General features: G+C 47.4%; 1 protein-coding gene and 1 pseudogene across 1 annotated transcript in view; one reads left to right on the forward strand and one right to left on the reverse strand.

Annotated features, from left to right (window-relative positions):
- Positions 1 to 15,450, reverse strand: part of LOC149327643 (solute carrier family 52, riboflavin transporter, member 3-B-like) — a 105,866-nt gene that overhangs the window by 76,167 nt on the left and 14,249 nt on the right. The gene's annotated exons all lie outside the window — the stretch shown is intronic.
- On the forward strand, positions 7,965 to 9,298 carry LOC149327645 (uncharacterized; annotated as a pseudogene).

Genomic DNA, 15,450 nt, shown 5'->3' on the forward strand with positions numbered 1-15,450 from the left:
AATTTCCCTAACAAGTGTCTGCTGTAAGCTCTTAGAGCATATTATAAGTAAGCATATTGTCAAGTAGTGGTGACTGCAGTTTGGCGAACGGGAAAACAGCAAGAATGGCTCCTAAACGAAACTCTTTATTTGGGCTGATTTGAACCCGCGAAGAACTGAATCACTCAGCGGCAGCGTAGCACAAGCGGGCTCGGCGATCGTCGAGCCGAATCCCGGCCGCTCTCGGCTGTGCTCTTTTTAAAGCTGATAGCGAACTTTCGAGATTAAGCTTGGAAAGTTACCAGAACTCCCCGGAACAACGTAGAATCGGCTCCGCCTGGATGCGATCAATCGAGATATATCTAGGCGCATCTTGCACCCCAAACAAGGCGATAAAGCAGCGTGTCGGCACTTTGAAAAATGAACAAACAAACACTACAAATATTCGCGGTGGTTACTCCCCTCTCAAAGAAGCATCGACTCGATGCTTTAAATCGTAAGGTGACACGAAACAAGTAAAACGGATTCCGCAAAAATAAACACAGTGTGTGGAAACACAGCGTCCCTTAGCACGCATAATAGGACTTTAGGCGGACGACATGGACCACTTCTGGTCGTACGAGGCGTCGCTAGGATACAGTCATTTGGTCAGGGACGACTTCATATTCCAATTCACCTAGCCGGCGAAGACCCTTGTACGGGCCGAAATAGCGGTTCAAAAGCTTTTCACTCAATCCTCGGCGGCGAATGGGCCGCCAAGCCCAGACTCGGTCTCCTGGTTTGTATTCCGTGTTGCATCTTCGTAGGTTGTAGCGTGTGGCGTCGGTCCACTGGCGGTCTTTGATCCTTAATCTGGCAAATCTTCGATCTTCTGCGCGTTGAAGGTAGGCGGCCACGTAGACGTTATCTTCTTCGGTAACATTCGGCAGCATGGCGTCTAGTCTGGTCATGGCCTACCTGCCATCGGCGAGCCTAAATGGCGTTATCTGGGCTGTCTCCTGCACTGCTGTGCTGTCGGCGAAGACGATGTAAAGCAGGATGACGTCCCAGGTCTAGTGTTCGGCATCGACGTACAAGGCGAGCATAACGGCGATTGTTTAGTTGAGGCGCTCGGTCAGTCCGGTCGTCTGCGGATGGTATGCAGTTGTCCTCCGCTGGCTGGTATGGCTCTAACGCAGGATGACTTGCGTCAGTTCCGCCGTGAATGCTGTTCCTCTGTCCGTGATGAGCACATCGTGTGCGCCGTTTCGCAGAAGAATGCACTCCACGAAAAATTTGGCGGCTTCTGCTGCGGTTCCGCTGGTAGGGCTTTTGCCTCGGCTTAGCGGGTCAGGTAGTCGGTCGCTATAATCATCCACTTATTTCCAGATGTTGACTTCTGGAAGGGGCGAAGCAAGTCCATGCCGATCTGCTGAAAGAGCCTTGAGGGGGGGCCCTTTACGCGAGCACGATGGCCGATTTCCGCAGGATGTTCAGGGAAGAGTTCGTCCCTTACGACTGCCAGCAGCGGATGCGGCGGCAGTTGGAACTGTGCACGCAAGCTCTGACGAATACATGGTCGAGTACGTCAGGGCGGTGCAGGAGCTATACGACTACGCCGATCCCGGAGCTTCGAATGCGGAGCGAGTGGAAAGGGTGGTTTAACAGAGCCACCCCACCTATGCTCCCGCGTGGAAATCGCTGCGGAGGCTTGAACGAGCTAGCTGTGGAAGCGCGTCGGGTATATGCCGAAATATCGGCAGCCGGCGCGTACCAGCCCGCACTACCTCCATCGGAATCACTGGAGCCCAGCTGCGCCAAGAACGGCACCAAGCGCCCACAAAGCGAACGCGCTCAGGCACCGGCTCGGTTCTCGGGCGAAGGTGCGCTCTTAGCAGTGTCGGATCGCGCCTTGGATCCGTACTCGTACGGGTGGAGGACCACAGGGGTAACACGGCCGGGTATCTGGTGAACCTCGCGCCACCCGCCCGACAGAGAATCCCAAGTTCGGTCAAGTGATCGCGAAGACGTTACGCCTCCAGATGGACAGCGTCCTCGGGTGGAAATGTCGGTTCGGAACGCGCTCACCGATGGCCTCGCGCGACAGCAGCCTCGTCCGTCGCTCCCCAATGCACGGAACTCTGTGCGCTGTTTCAACTGTGGCCAAGTTGGTCAGACTGCACGTGCGTGCCCTAACAGGCAGGGAAAGGAGACAGGCCGCCGGTACTGCAACCGGCGATGCTGCCAGGCGATGCAGGCGCAATCGCGCCCCCTTCTCTGTTCAACGTTGGAACGCCGAGCAGTGTGAGTGTTCCGTTCATAGAACTTGCAATTGCAGGTACTACGTCCAAAGCATTACTCGACACTGGCACGAGCACGTCGCTCATCGGAGACGAGGTGGATCTGGGACGGAACGGCATTCGGCTGCGAAAGCGCAACCTGCCCCTCCAACTCGAGCGCGGAGAGGCGTGCTCCGGCGGCGATGCGCGCCTGGTCGTGCGCTGGAATCAGCGTACACGACGAGAGCATAGAGTAATATAGAAGTAAAGAGCGGACACTCCCGTAGGCCCCAGCGGCCGACTTTTGTGCACAGCGCACCTAGCGGACCCGGGGAAACGCACTGGCCTCAGAGATGATAGGCAAACAGGAATCTTGGAGGCTTTACTGTCAAAACCTGGTGGTGGGCATCTGCCCTTGACGCAGCTTTGTTGCCTCTTTGGAAGTGCTTAGGAAGAGCCGCCGCCGCCGCCTTTAAGGCCGACAGCTGCAGCTTCTTGTTGGACAGTTCACGGGGTGGAAGAAACAACCGTCGCAGCACCACAGCAGTACACAAAACGGACGTGCCCACGAAGCTTGCAGACGCCGCAAAAAAATACAGCCGCTCACACCGTCGGTCCGTCGCACACTGCCGCCTGGGCGTGCTTGCCCGTTGGCTTGACGCACTTAAAAGACGCCGCTGTTGCTGACGTAACTGCGACCGTAGGCGCGCAGCGCACGTCACTGCAAGCCAAGATATGCCAAGACCATACTCTTTTTCTTTTTTTATTTGCACGTTCAGTGCCATCTGGCGGAAACGGGGAAGCGCCGAACTCGGCCGCGAAAGGGCCCGAGTGTCCGCTCTTTACTTTTATGTTACTCTATGACGAGAGCGCTTCATTTACCTGCCTACTCACGCTCCCCGTCATTCTCGGGCGAGATTTCTTTGTGAAATCGGGAATCGTGGTTGATATCGGCAACGGTATCGGCAACGGTTCATATCGGCAACCGGGAAAGCCCGTTCACGCCACTCAAGCCGTTCGCTACCGCACCCTCCGCGACTGCTCAGATGTCAAAAGCCGAAGTGGAGAGGAGGAATGCCTCTCTAGAGAACAACGCTCCCCCCCCCCCCCCCCCCCCCAGCCGCTGAAGTCAGTAGCTGCGGCCTGTTCCCGTCCCCGCGTGTTTTCTGTGGACAAGGATGCCAAATTACACGTTCTCCTCGCAAACGCGGGTGACTCGACGGAGCGTGAGCGTGGCCGCATCTTCTTGTTAAGCGACTTCGAGGAGAGAGGTTTAGCTGAGCGGGTTTGTACGTCCGCTCCGCTCAGCCAGCTAGCGGGAGCGCTACTGCGCATTCGCCATACGCTTAGGCGGGAGCGCGCAAGCGGAACGGCTCCTCGGCACCGCTCCCGCGCGTTCCAAGCGGAGCCCGGAGCGGCGCGGTGAGCGGGCCTCGCGCAAAGCCTTCTGGGCTCGCGCTAGCTGAACCAAACGTACACATCCAACATGACGGCCGCCAGCGCGAGTGCTGCAGACTCATGTGTAGCCCCTTCCGGTGAACGCACGGACCCCGTTTCGATTCGAAAACCTCGAAGGAGGTTTATAATCAGAGAGGATCTGTGCCCCTTGCGCGAGGTGGTGAGGTTAAATCCTTTTCAAAACCCGCTGATGTGGCACACCGTTCAGAAGAACGTAGGGGCCGCCGTGCAACGCAGGCTGACTATCCGCGCCGTGCGGGGCAGAGTGGACCTGCTCATTGGATATTTCAGGCAGCAAGACCGAGTAAACCTGCGAAAGTAAGTGGTTTTGCTTTATTCTTGATGTGTTTTGAGGTTTAGCTTTGTGTTGCGTGGGAGTATTGTGTGCGTTACTTGTTTCTCACAGCCGACTTTGTCGTTACGGCGCCCGACGTGGCTACGACGCCCGTGTTTTTTTTTTGCTTTTCCTTTAATCTGTTTTTCCCTCTCTGTTTACTTCTATTGGCATGCGGCAGTGGTAGTGATCCTGTTGATTGTAGTGGACAGATTTGTGCGCATTCCTCTTCTTACTGCGCTTACTACTACTACTTTTACTGTCTGACCTGCGCGAACACATAACCAAGCTGCCGCGTCTTGTATTTCTTTCTCAGATCCGGCACTGAAGAAGATTACAATGAGCTGCAGCCGCTTCTTCAGGAAGTGTCCGATATGGCGCGCGAATTTTCGCATATGCCGAAAACAGTTCTAAGGAAGGCCAACGCTTCGGTACCTGTGAAGCGCAAAGCGCTCTCAGCATCGATATCGGCCGCTGCTGAGATGTGATTGGCGCAGGGAGAAAGAGACTTCTTTATCTACTCTCCGTGATAAGGGAAAGAAATTATGGGATTATGCCAAACAAAATGGCGAAAAAGGCGTGAAAGCAGTTCTGAAATATGATACGCTTCATTTGGGTAGTAGGCGTTTCCAATGGGACAGTGAAGCCGGCACCGTACGGGAACAATGACAAACCACTGTTCATTCTGCGATGCGCCCAGTCAGCATTTTGTCAATCAATTGCCGCAGTATCAAAAATAAAGTTGATGGCTTTCACTTTCTTCTTCGTACCGTCCAACCGACCTTTGTTTTGGGAACAGAATCGTGGCTCGATCCGACCATCTCAAGCGCTGAAATATTTCCTGACACGTACCAGTGTTTTCGTCGCGACCGTTGTGCACGTGGCGGAGGAGTGTTTATTTTGGTCCATAAAAGTGTCCCATGTGCTCAAATGGAATTCTCTGATAGTGAAACTGAATTGGTTGTTTGCAAAGTAAGATTGCCGAACGGGAAAGCAATGGTTCTTGGGTCATTTTATAGGCCTCCTGGTCCTTCTGTAAAGCCGCTAGTTGGCTTATCTAATTTTCTTGAAACCATTAACAATGAATGCCTTGTTTTAGGGGGGGACTTTAACCTTCCGGACATTGACTGGTCAGCTGACGAACCAAGAGATATAGCTAGAGGGAATCTATACTCAACTTTTTTTGACATTTTAGATTCCAACACCTTTTGTCAGTATGTGCATGAGCCATCACGAACGGACGGAACTGGTCACGTACTCGATCTCATGCTGTGTAACGTGCCTGATGTTATATGCAATGTACAAGTGTTGCATGGTTTGAGCGACCACAATATTATTCTAGCAGATTTATTAGTTCACTATGTGAAGGTTGCAAAACCACCTAGGCGAAAGATTTATGTCTACAGCAGGGCCAACTACGAGGCGATTAGCGCTGCTTTCGATTCGTTCTTTCCAACTTTTGATGAACTCGCGGATAACTTAAATATCGAACAGCTATGGAATACATTCAAACAGAAACTGCTCGAATTACGTGAAGTTTTTATTCCATCAAGCGTTATATCAAGTAAGAGAGCTCGAGATAAACCCTGGTTTAACACCGAGTTACGTGCCCTTGTTCGCAGACAGCGACGAATCTATCGAAGATACAAGTTGTCTAAATCGCCAGAGTGTTTGGCCTTGCTGAAAACATTAAAAAATGAATTCAGACAGAAGTCTCACATCCCTAAAGACTTGTATTTTTCGAATTTAGGAGAAAAACATGTCAGAGATACCAAAGAATTTTGGAGATATGTGAAGCGTAATGGTAAGGATGACAGCTCAGTACCTGCTCTGCAAAATGATGAGATAATCATCCATGATGATGAGTCTAAAGTTGAAATGTTTAGCCGTTATTTTTCATCTGTGTTTTTGCCACCTAGTTCACGTTCTGTCTGTTTTGCATTACCTCTTGAAATAGATTGCATGCCGGAAGTTACTTTTTGTGTTGACGGTGTGCGTAAATTATTGAAGGATTTGAATCAGGCTAAGGCTTGTGGCCCTAATGACATTCCTGCCGCAATTTTAAGGAAATGTGCGGGTACATTATGTCTGTATTTCACTCGGCTGTTCCAGAAGTCTCTTAATGAAACCGACTTGCCTGCTGATTGGAAGGTAGCGCGTGTCGTGCCCATACATAAGAGTGGTATGCGAAACTCCGTTCAGAACTACAGACCCGTTTCCTTAACCAGCATAACCTGTAAAATTATGTAGTATGTAATATATGGTTGCGTTATGGCCCATCTCACCAAACACAATCTCCTATGCACTAGTCAACATGGTTTCAGGCGTGGATTTTCCTGCAGTACGCAGCTGGTAGAGTTCGTTCATGATTTAGCATCGGCAATCGATAAGCAACAAGTTGTGGACTGCGTTTCCTTGGATTTCCGCAAAGCATTTGATGTTGTCGCGCACAGTCTTCTCTCTAAATTGAAAGCGTATAACCTGGATTGTAAAGTAATTGCATGGATTGCAGAATATCTGTCGTTACGAAAACAGGCTGTTGTTCTGAACGATATTTCTTCACAGTATGCACCAGTTACGTCGGGAGTTCCCCAAGGCTCAGTATTGGGACCACTTTTGTTTTTGCTGTATATTAATGATATTTCAGTTGGCATACAGTCTTCATTCAGGATGTTTGCCGATGATTGTGTTGTTTACAGAGTAGTAAATTCCACTTCTGATTCGCAAATCCTGCAAACTGATTTAGATACTGTAGCAGACTGGTGTGTACGTTGGGACATGTCCTTAAATATAAACAGAACTGTTCACGTCACCTTCACAAGAAAACGTGCTAATCATCCGTATAGGTATAGAATTCGTGATTTTACTCTAAACATAAGCACGTCATTTAAATATCTAGGCGTCTTTTTTACATCGGACTTACGATGGAATAAGCACATTAATTATATTGCGAATAAGGCAGCATCACGTTTGGGTTTTCTACGGCGGAATTTTAGCCATTTACCAAGTAACTTAAAAACAGCTGTATTTCAGTCATGTACGCTCCATCCTTGAATATGGATGTGTTTGCTGGGACCCACACACATCTGAGTGTGTAGGAAAATTAGAGAAAATTCAGAATAGGGCTGCTAGATTTGTTCTTGGTAATTATAATCGGCAAGTTAGTATGACAGAAAGCAAACGAAAACTAAACTGGCAAGAGTCGAAGGACCGTAGAAGGTACATCAGATTGAAATTTTTCCATGAGATTTATTATTCAAAACCTGGCATAACCCGCGAACAATATATCCAGGCACCTCATTATATATCAAAGCGACTGGACCACTGCTTGAAGGTCAGGGAATTTTCTTGCAAGGGTGACGTCTTGCGTTATTCTTTTTTTTGTTAGAACTGTTCGGGACTGGAACAGTTTGCCATCGAGCATTGTATGTATTACATCCAATGAAGCATTTTTCCATGCACTGCAATAATTGTTTTAGACCCATAATGAAGTCTGTACCCCCCTGCTGTAATGCCCTGCGGGGCGATGCAGGTAACTAATAAATAAATAAATAAATAAATAAATCTGTTGCGGAGCGCAGTCAGACCGACGACAGTCAGACGAACGGCAAGTGTAGCCTTCCTCTCGCATATTTCGACGCGAATCCTCGAGTGCAAGCTTCTGCATGTTGAGATGTTGTTTAGCACACAATTTTGTATTTGCAGGACTGCATTATTAAGTGCGTACCAACACGCGACGAATTTCGATGTAGTCTAAATGTGCTGTATAAAGGTGTATGCGTACATAATGTACCGCATTTACAAACTGTGAAAGGCTTTTATTCCTTGCTATCCTAGTTTATTACCATTTAGCATCTTTGTTACTTGACTCATACCTTTACTTTCGGCACTGTGCTTTTTTTTCAGAGTGTGGGTTAGCAGCCTCACAGCTGCTCATGACCTTGTGCGAGTCTGAGCAGTGGCCACCACCCTCCCCACCGAGCCCGTTGTCCCCGCAAAGTGAGCAGCAGGACAACACAGCTTGCGAAAATGGAGCTGCTGTCTTTTGGAGAGCAGTGTTGCGTCTCGCACGCGCAATACACAAGAACCGCAACAAAAGCAGCTGTGCCGGCGGGGTGGGACAACAGGTAAGACAGCTCTGCACAGTGGTCTAAAGCAGCTTGCGGGCAGTATGCTCAGGTAGTAATCTCAAGTAATTCTACATATATTACCCTTGCAGGAAACATTTTTGACTGTGAGGAATCTGTGTGCTGTATACGTGGAAGATGCACTTATATCGAGTGTGGCGCAGGCAAACCTATGTCCTACACCTTAAAAGATTGCAACTTTTTCTTGCATGTGTAATAATATTCTATGTAGACGTAATCCAACAAAAATTCACGCGAAACAGCTGCTTCAGATTTGGTCAGGCAAAATTTTAATGCACATCTTGTCATATTCATTTCACTGGTCGAAACTTCAACAAGCAAAAGAAGTCAACACACACTCACGCACAAACACACAAAAGAAATACATAAAAGTTGAGGCACAGTTACAGGTACTGCCATTTGTGCACTAATTGCTGTTAAGTGAATGCCGAGATAGACTACAAGTTAGTTTTGAGCGGACAAGATTGGCACATTAAATCACCGAGAGAAAGTCAGTAAATCATTAGTCGAATATATAATATTCGCTGAAAAAACACAAAGTTATCCTCTGAAATAAACACTGAAAAAAGTAAGAATCTTTGTTACATAAAAGTTGATGTCCAAACCCTATGCATAAACATCCAAACAGCACTTTGAAAAATGGTGTACACCCCCCGTCAAAAATATACAGCCCAAGGGGAGTTGTGCACATGCATGTACGCAGCTTTTTTGTTTTTGGTGTGTTTAGAGTTCCCTCCTATACATGCATCGTTTAGTTGGAGAAGACATTACAAGTCACAGAGGACTTTTGAGCACTAAATTATGCTGTATGACCTCATGCTGATGTGTTTTTAAACAACATTGCTAAGATTTTTCCTCTTGTTATCCCAGCAGGTGTCCGAGCGCTACAAGCAATGGGCTTGGAGCTCCTGGCCCGCCGTGATAACTGCGAGCATCATCTCAGCAGAGAAGAGCTTGCACTAGCAACACAGCGGCTAGCCCTCGACGAGAGGAAATTGGCTCCTGAAGAAGAGAGCCACTGCCTTGATGTGCAACGCCAGGAAAAAGATCATAGTCGTCTGCTTGCCCTCCTGGACCGGCTTGAGCAATTTTTGGAAGAAAACAGCACCACAGGGGCTTGAATAATAAATAGCAAACATGTGTGGATGGTCATGTTCATTTTTCGTGTAGCTATCAAGAGCACCTTAACATGTGCAGGCCATCACTCGCAGTAAATCTTGATGGAATATTCATTCACTGCTTGCAAGTGGAAATGATGTGGTTGTGGTTTGTGGGGTTTAACGTCCCGAAGCAACTCAAGCTATGATGGGCGCCGCGGTAGAGAGCTGCGGAAAATTTCGACCACGTGGTGCTCATTAACATGCACTGACATCGCACAGTACACGTGCTTCTACCTTGCAGACAAGTATATGTACACTGGTTAAAACAATGTCATCTCTTCAGTACTGTTTTCACAACTATAATTGGAGACGACTCAACAACGAAGCAACTTTTCCCGTTAAAGGACCCCCTTCAAGCAATGGCTACGGCCGATTCTCATGAGGCTGCTAGCACGGCAATGCACGGAGTGGGAGATGACAGGGGACAGTCCCCTCCTTGCATTGTGACGCTAGCAGGTTCATGAAAATCGGTCTAGAAGCGGTCCTGTGTCGGGGAAAAGCCACTTCGTTCTTTAGTTGTATTCGACTATAGCTCAAGGAGCCCAGTGCAGAGGAACCTTTTCTTTTCTTTCTTTCTTTCTTTCTTTCTTTCTTTCTTTCTTTCTTTCTTTCTTTCTTTCTTTCTTTCTTTCTTTCTTTCTTTCTTTGTTTCTTTATTTAAGACATTCCGTTACAGAAATGCCTTGGGGGACGCGACAAAAGGCAATAGACATGCCTGACGGGGCCGCGCCCCCCTTGGCTGCGGCGGAAACAACATAGCATAAGCACAATAATTACAAAGCAAAAGGAACAACAATACTGCATGATATGAAAAAACACAAAAAATACAGGTACATAGAAACAATAAGTTGGATCAGTGGTATGGTGTTATGAAAAACAGTGATGTATGTGCGCACGTCTTCAATCATCACAGTGAAGGTAAAGATCCGGAGTGAAGGCGAACGAAGTTATCAACACAGCATGGTGTTTAGTTTTCATTTAAGAAAAAATCTCTAAGTGTTCTCCTCAGTCGTTGCACCTTGGTGGCAGTAAATAGTATCTCAGCTAATTCAGGGTGCGCATTGAGGAAATCTGGAATCAAATAACTTAGTTTTTGATCACCGTATGTTGTACGCGAACGGGGCCTTGGTATTAAGTTTTGTCGTAGATAATAAGGACCAGGTTGCGCATGATATTTAGTTTGAAATGTTATATCTGTTTGGTGAAGACGCGAAATTTCCAGGGCCAGTTTGTGTTTATGGAGTTTGTGAATGGGCATTATTTTATTACCTTTAAAATGAGGTGCAGTGTCCTCCGAAAGATCCAAATTGCCTATTGCTCTCACTGCTCGCTTTTGCAAAGAGAAAAGACGATCCAAATTTGTCTTCGTCGTTGTAGCCCATACTAGGAAGCAGTAACAGAAGCGTGAATGTAAAAGCGCATAGTAGATTTGCTTTTTTACAGCAGACGGAACATGGTGTCTTATCTTGTTTAAAATTCCCACGGCTCGCCCAAGGTCCCTACGCAGTGCGTCAACGTGAGGCGTCCATGAAAGGTTCTCTTGGAATATTACCCCCAAAAATCTAACTGTAGTCGATTGTTCGATAGTAATGTTATGAAATTTTAAGTGCAAGTTCGTGGGTGGATGGGTTCCCCTCGGTCTAAACAGTATGTATTTAGTTTTACTTGTGTTTAATTGGAGTCTGTTCGAATGAAGCCATAAGTTCAGTCCAGTTAACCATTCGTTGGCCTGATGAAACACGTCCACAACGTCAGCGCCCGAGAAAAACACATTCGTGTCATCTGCATATAAAATTAACTTAGTGTTATTTATTATGTTTACAATGTCGTTTATATATAGTAAAAATAATGTCGGACCAAGTAATGACCCTTGAGGTACGCCCTGTTTTAGAAGTCTGCTGTCGGATTTTGCGCCATTTATACATGTGAATTGGGCTCTAGATGTTAAGTAGCTTTTTGTTAAAGACCATGCGTTGCCACGAAAGCCATACAATGGCAACTTCTTTAAAAGCACGTCGTGTTGGACACAGTCGAAAGCCTTTCTAAAATCCAGAAATATTCCGAGTGTAAATATTTTCCTTTCAATGTTTTCGAGTATATGTTCTTTCACTTCAAGAAGGGCCATTTCGGATGACTTATTTTTTCTAAAGCCGAATTGTTCACTTGATATTATGTTATTTACACTCAGAAAGCTTACTAGTCTTTTATGTATAATATTTTCCGCTACCTTCTCAAAGATAGGGAGCACAGATATTGGTCTGTAATTGTTCATATCGTTAGTGGAACCGCCCTTGTGTATAACAGCCACACGAGCTAACTTCATTGCGTCTGGGAACACTGCGGTGGAAAGAATAAGGTTCAGAATATGTGTAAGGGGACTATTAACTATTTCTGCCACGGCTTTTAGTGGACCGGGTTTAATATCGTCAGCTCCAGAGGCGCAATGGTTCTTTAAACCCAAAATGACGTCCAGTATTTCATATTCATCAGTTGGGGACAAAAATACAGTATTTTCACAATGTACTTTGACGAATTCCTCGCATGGTATCGCATCGCAGTCATTTGCGGAAGCACCCACGTTAATAAAATGTTCGTTGAACAGGTTTGCAACCTGTTCGTCACTCATAGATTCGCTGTGATAAGAAACCCGCTTTGGGGAGTTTGATTTACACGTGATGTCTCTGACTGCTTGCCATATCAGACGGGGATTTCCTGCAATATTTGAAAACTTGTTCACATAGTATGATCTCTTTGCTTTTTTAATATCAGCATTCAATTTATTTCTCGCTTTCTTAAATACGCGGAGATCGCCTTCACTTCGTGTGTCTAAAAACTTTTGAAAAAGGATGTTGCGGTTTTTTATTCTGTTATACAGGTCGTGCGAGATCCAGGGCTTTCTTGCTCTCTTGTGTCTCTTAAGAGTTTTAAAAGCGAAGGATGCATTGTACGCAGAAATAAAAAACATCAAGAATGCCTTATAAGCGTTATTAGAATCCTTTTCCTTTGTAACGCTATCCCAGTCCTGTTGCATAATGAGTTCTTTAAACTTTAACATGTTTCTTTCCGAGTAATCTCTAATCAATATTTCTTTCTCCAGAAAAGAGCGTTTTTGCTTCGAAGGTATCAGACAGTAAATGGGTAAATGATCAGTAAGATCGCATATAATTGTACCTGATTTGACTTCATCGGGGCAGAAGCTTGTAATGCACAGGTCAAGTATTGTTTCAGAATTTGAAGTGAAACGAGTAGGATCACTAATCACATTTGAAAAACCATACGACTCAAAGAGCTCTTGGAAATGCAAAAAAGTAATATTATTTGGAGAAGCATTTATATTCAAATCCCCAACAAAGACACATTCGAGGTATAAACAGAAGTACGTATAATGGACAAATGGCACCCAATTTATATGCTGAAGTGTTGCATTAGCGAGGGGCTAGGTACACTTCAAGTGATGGGGGGTTGACGCCAAAGTGCTGTGAAACCTGGGCACTGTACAAACATGTGTGGCGGTTGGCTAGGAGGGCACTTCCTTTGAAGATCCTTGGCGCATTTTGGCGGTAGACCTTTTGGTTATTTTTGAAGTCACAAAAGGCAAACACTCCAACAATCTTCCCGAACCCCCCCCCCTCCCCCCTCAACTGCCTGTCTTACGCTTGAACGCTATCATTTGTGGTGTTATATGGCCACCGACATAAGGCTTCATCAGGAGGGGCCTCAGTGGGTAGGCCGGGTCTTCATATATGCAATAGCTTTGACCTTTGACTAGGCTTTTCAACTTTGTCTAAACATAGCTCTTCCCGAAGTTACCTAGACGGCTGTAAAAAGAAACCATGCCTCAAAATTAGCACAGAAAAAGCCGGCCTCCAAGCTGCGGGATTAGGAGCAGCTTGTTACACAGTGTATGCTCGTTAGGGCTTTTAGCGCCCACGTTTTCACACTCACCGTCGGCATGCTTGCTGCCTGGATACGATCCGCCTAACTTGCAGATGATCCCATTCGGGTACATGACTGCCTGGTATTTGAGAGCATGGACGCGTTTGTGCCCACTGAAATAGACCTTTTGGTCTTTCGATGGCCGGCAAATTGGCCGCGCCGTACCGTCGATTAACCCCCAACAATTCACCAGCGGGGCTCCTTTGGCGTGAATGGCCTCAATAGAGTAGGACGATTGTGTAAGCAATTTTCATTTGAGCAATTTTACTGCGTTTTGCTCCTTACCTGCGAAAACCACTCCAATGTATCAATGTTGAGCCAAGACTGACTGTTGACATCATCCAGGAGATGGAAGAATTTCTCTTCCGAGTGCTGAAGAACTGTGTTTGTTACAGACGTAGGGTCGAACTGCGCCGCGAAAAAACGCATTCGAGGTCGCGGAGGCGGTTCGGATACGCGAGCCGACGTAAGGTGATGCAGAGGGCCTCATCCCCGGGCACTGTCGCCCTTTTCGGAGTGATCAGCGCATCGGGTATTAGCAATGCCCGCTGCAGCCTGCGTGTATCGCCTTTCTCGAATCTAAACGTAGTACGAAACACCCCACTGCCCATCGTATCGGTGTTCATGAACCCGTGCACGGAAAGCAGTCACGGCGATTTTGTCCAAACCCTTCTAGGCGTAACAAGTCCTCTATTTCGGACCACCTCAACTGTGAGAGCAGGAGCGTGTCTTGTAGAATGCTTTTCGGCATTGCGAACAGGCGGTGTAGGATAACCTGCGAAGGAAACTAGGGGAAAACTCGAACACGATGCCCGCAGGCGCACCCAACGATTACACACGCTCACGACAACGCGCTCCGAGGAATGGCTTGCGTGGTCTTGACTTGGCTCCCTCAATGGCAAATTTCTCTATTTTTCGTAATACGAAAACAGCGCTGCTAAAACCAAACCACTGCTGTTGCCAAAAATACACAGTAAAGTAATCAACTATTATTAATTTATTCACTCATAAATTAGACAGTCTTGCTAGAAACCATTTTTTGGTAGTTCTAATTAAGATCACTAGGGGGCGCAACAGAACTCCTCGCTTGAGTGAACGGGGAAGACGGGACGCGGCGCTAAAACTCAATTCTTGTGCGACGCTAGGCTGTAGCTCCGCTGGGAATTGCGAGCGGAGAGGACAGTAAACCCGCTTTGCTAAAACTTTATTTACGGACTGCCCTGACTGCACAAAATAGGTGCAGCACCGCATCGAAACGGAGGACGCGCAGCCTTGGAAATCCAATCCCAGACCGGACAGGCCCACCAAACGGCAGGCGGTTGACGCAGCACTGCAAGAACTGCTTGATGCGGGAATTTTTCGCCGCTCAACGGGTCCCAGGGGATTGCGATTCATACTCGTCCCCCAAAAGGATAGTAGTTCGCGCTTGTGCGTGGACTACAGGCGATTGAATGCAGCCACACTGAAGGATGCGTACCCCTTCCCAATCATTGATGATATCGTCTCAAACCTTGGCGGAGCGCTGTATTTTTCTGCTCTGGACGCCAGCAAAGGCTATCTCCAAGTAGAGATGCGAAAAGGAGACGAGTGCAAAATGGCATTCACATACCACAGGGTTCTCTAGGAATTCGTTAGAATGCCTTTCGATCCGGAAGCCCGATTGACCGTTTGCTCGGCGACGCCAAATGGCATCACGCCCTCGCCTACCTGGACGACACCGTCATCTACTCCCGTTCTTTCGAGGAACACCACGATCATCTCGGGGACGTCCTGAGATAGCTCAGAGCGACAGGCCTCAATCTCAACCCCGCCAAGACGCAGCTGTGCAGAGCAGAAGTTAGCCTACTCCGCTACCGCGTGTGACGCGGACGAGTGTCCCCGGACCCAGAAAAACTTCGCTCGGCCCTGGAATTTCCAGCGCCGAACGACGTGAAGGCTGTGCGCCGCTTTCTCGGGATGGTCGGCTACTACCGCCAGTTTATTCCCAACTGCATAAGCGTGCAAGCCCCCCTACCAAAGTTGTTAAAGAAGGCTGCCCAGTGGCAATGGAGAGAGGAAGAGCAACGAGTTTTCGTCAGTTGGCTGAAGCCATCGCCGACACCGCGTCACTGAAAGTGCCAGACCTAAACAGGAAATTCGTGATACGCCTGCGATTTCGGAGTGGGTGCAGTGTTACT

The sequence above is a fragment of the Amblyomma mixtum genome, chromosome 10 (assembly GCF_055824585.1).
Source record: "Amblyomma mixtum isolate Tamu chromosome 10, ASM5582458v1, whole genome shotgun sequence".
Lineage (NCBI taxonomy): Eukaryota > Metazoa > Arthropoda > Arachnida > Ixodida > Ixodidae > Amblyomma > Amblyomma mixtum.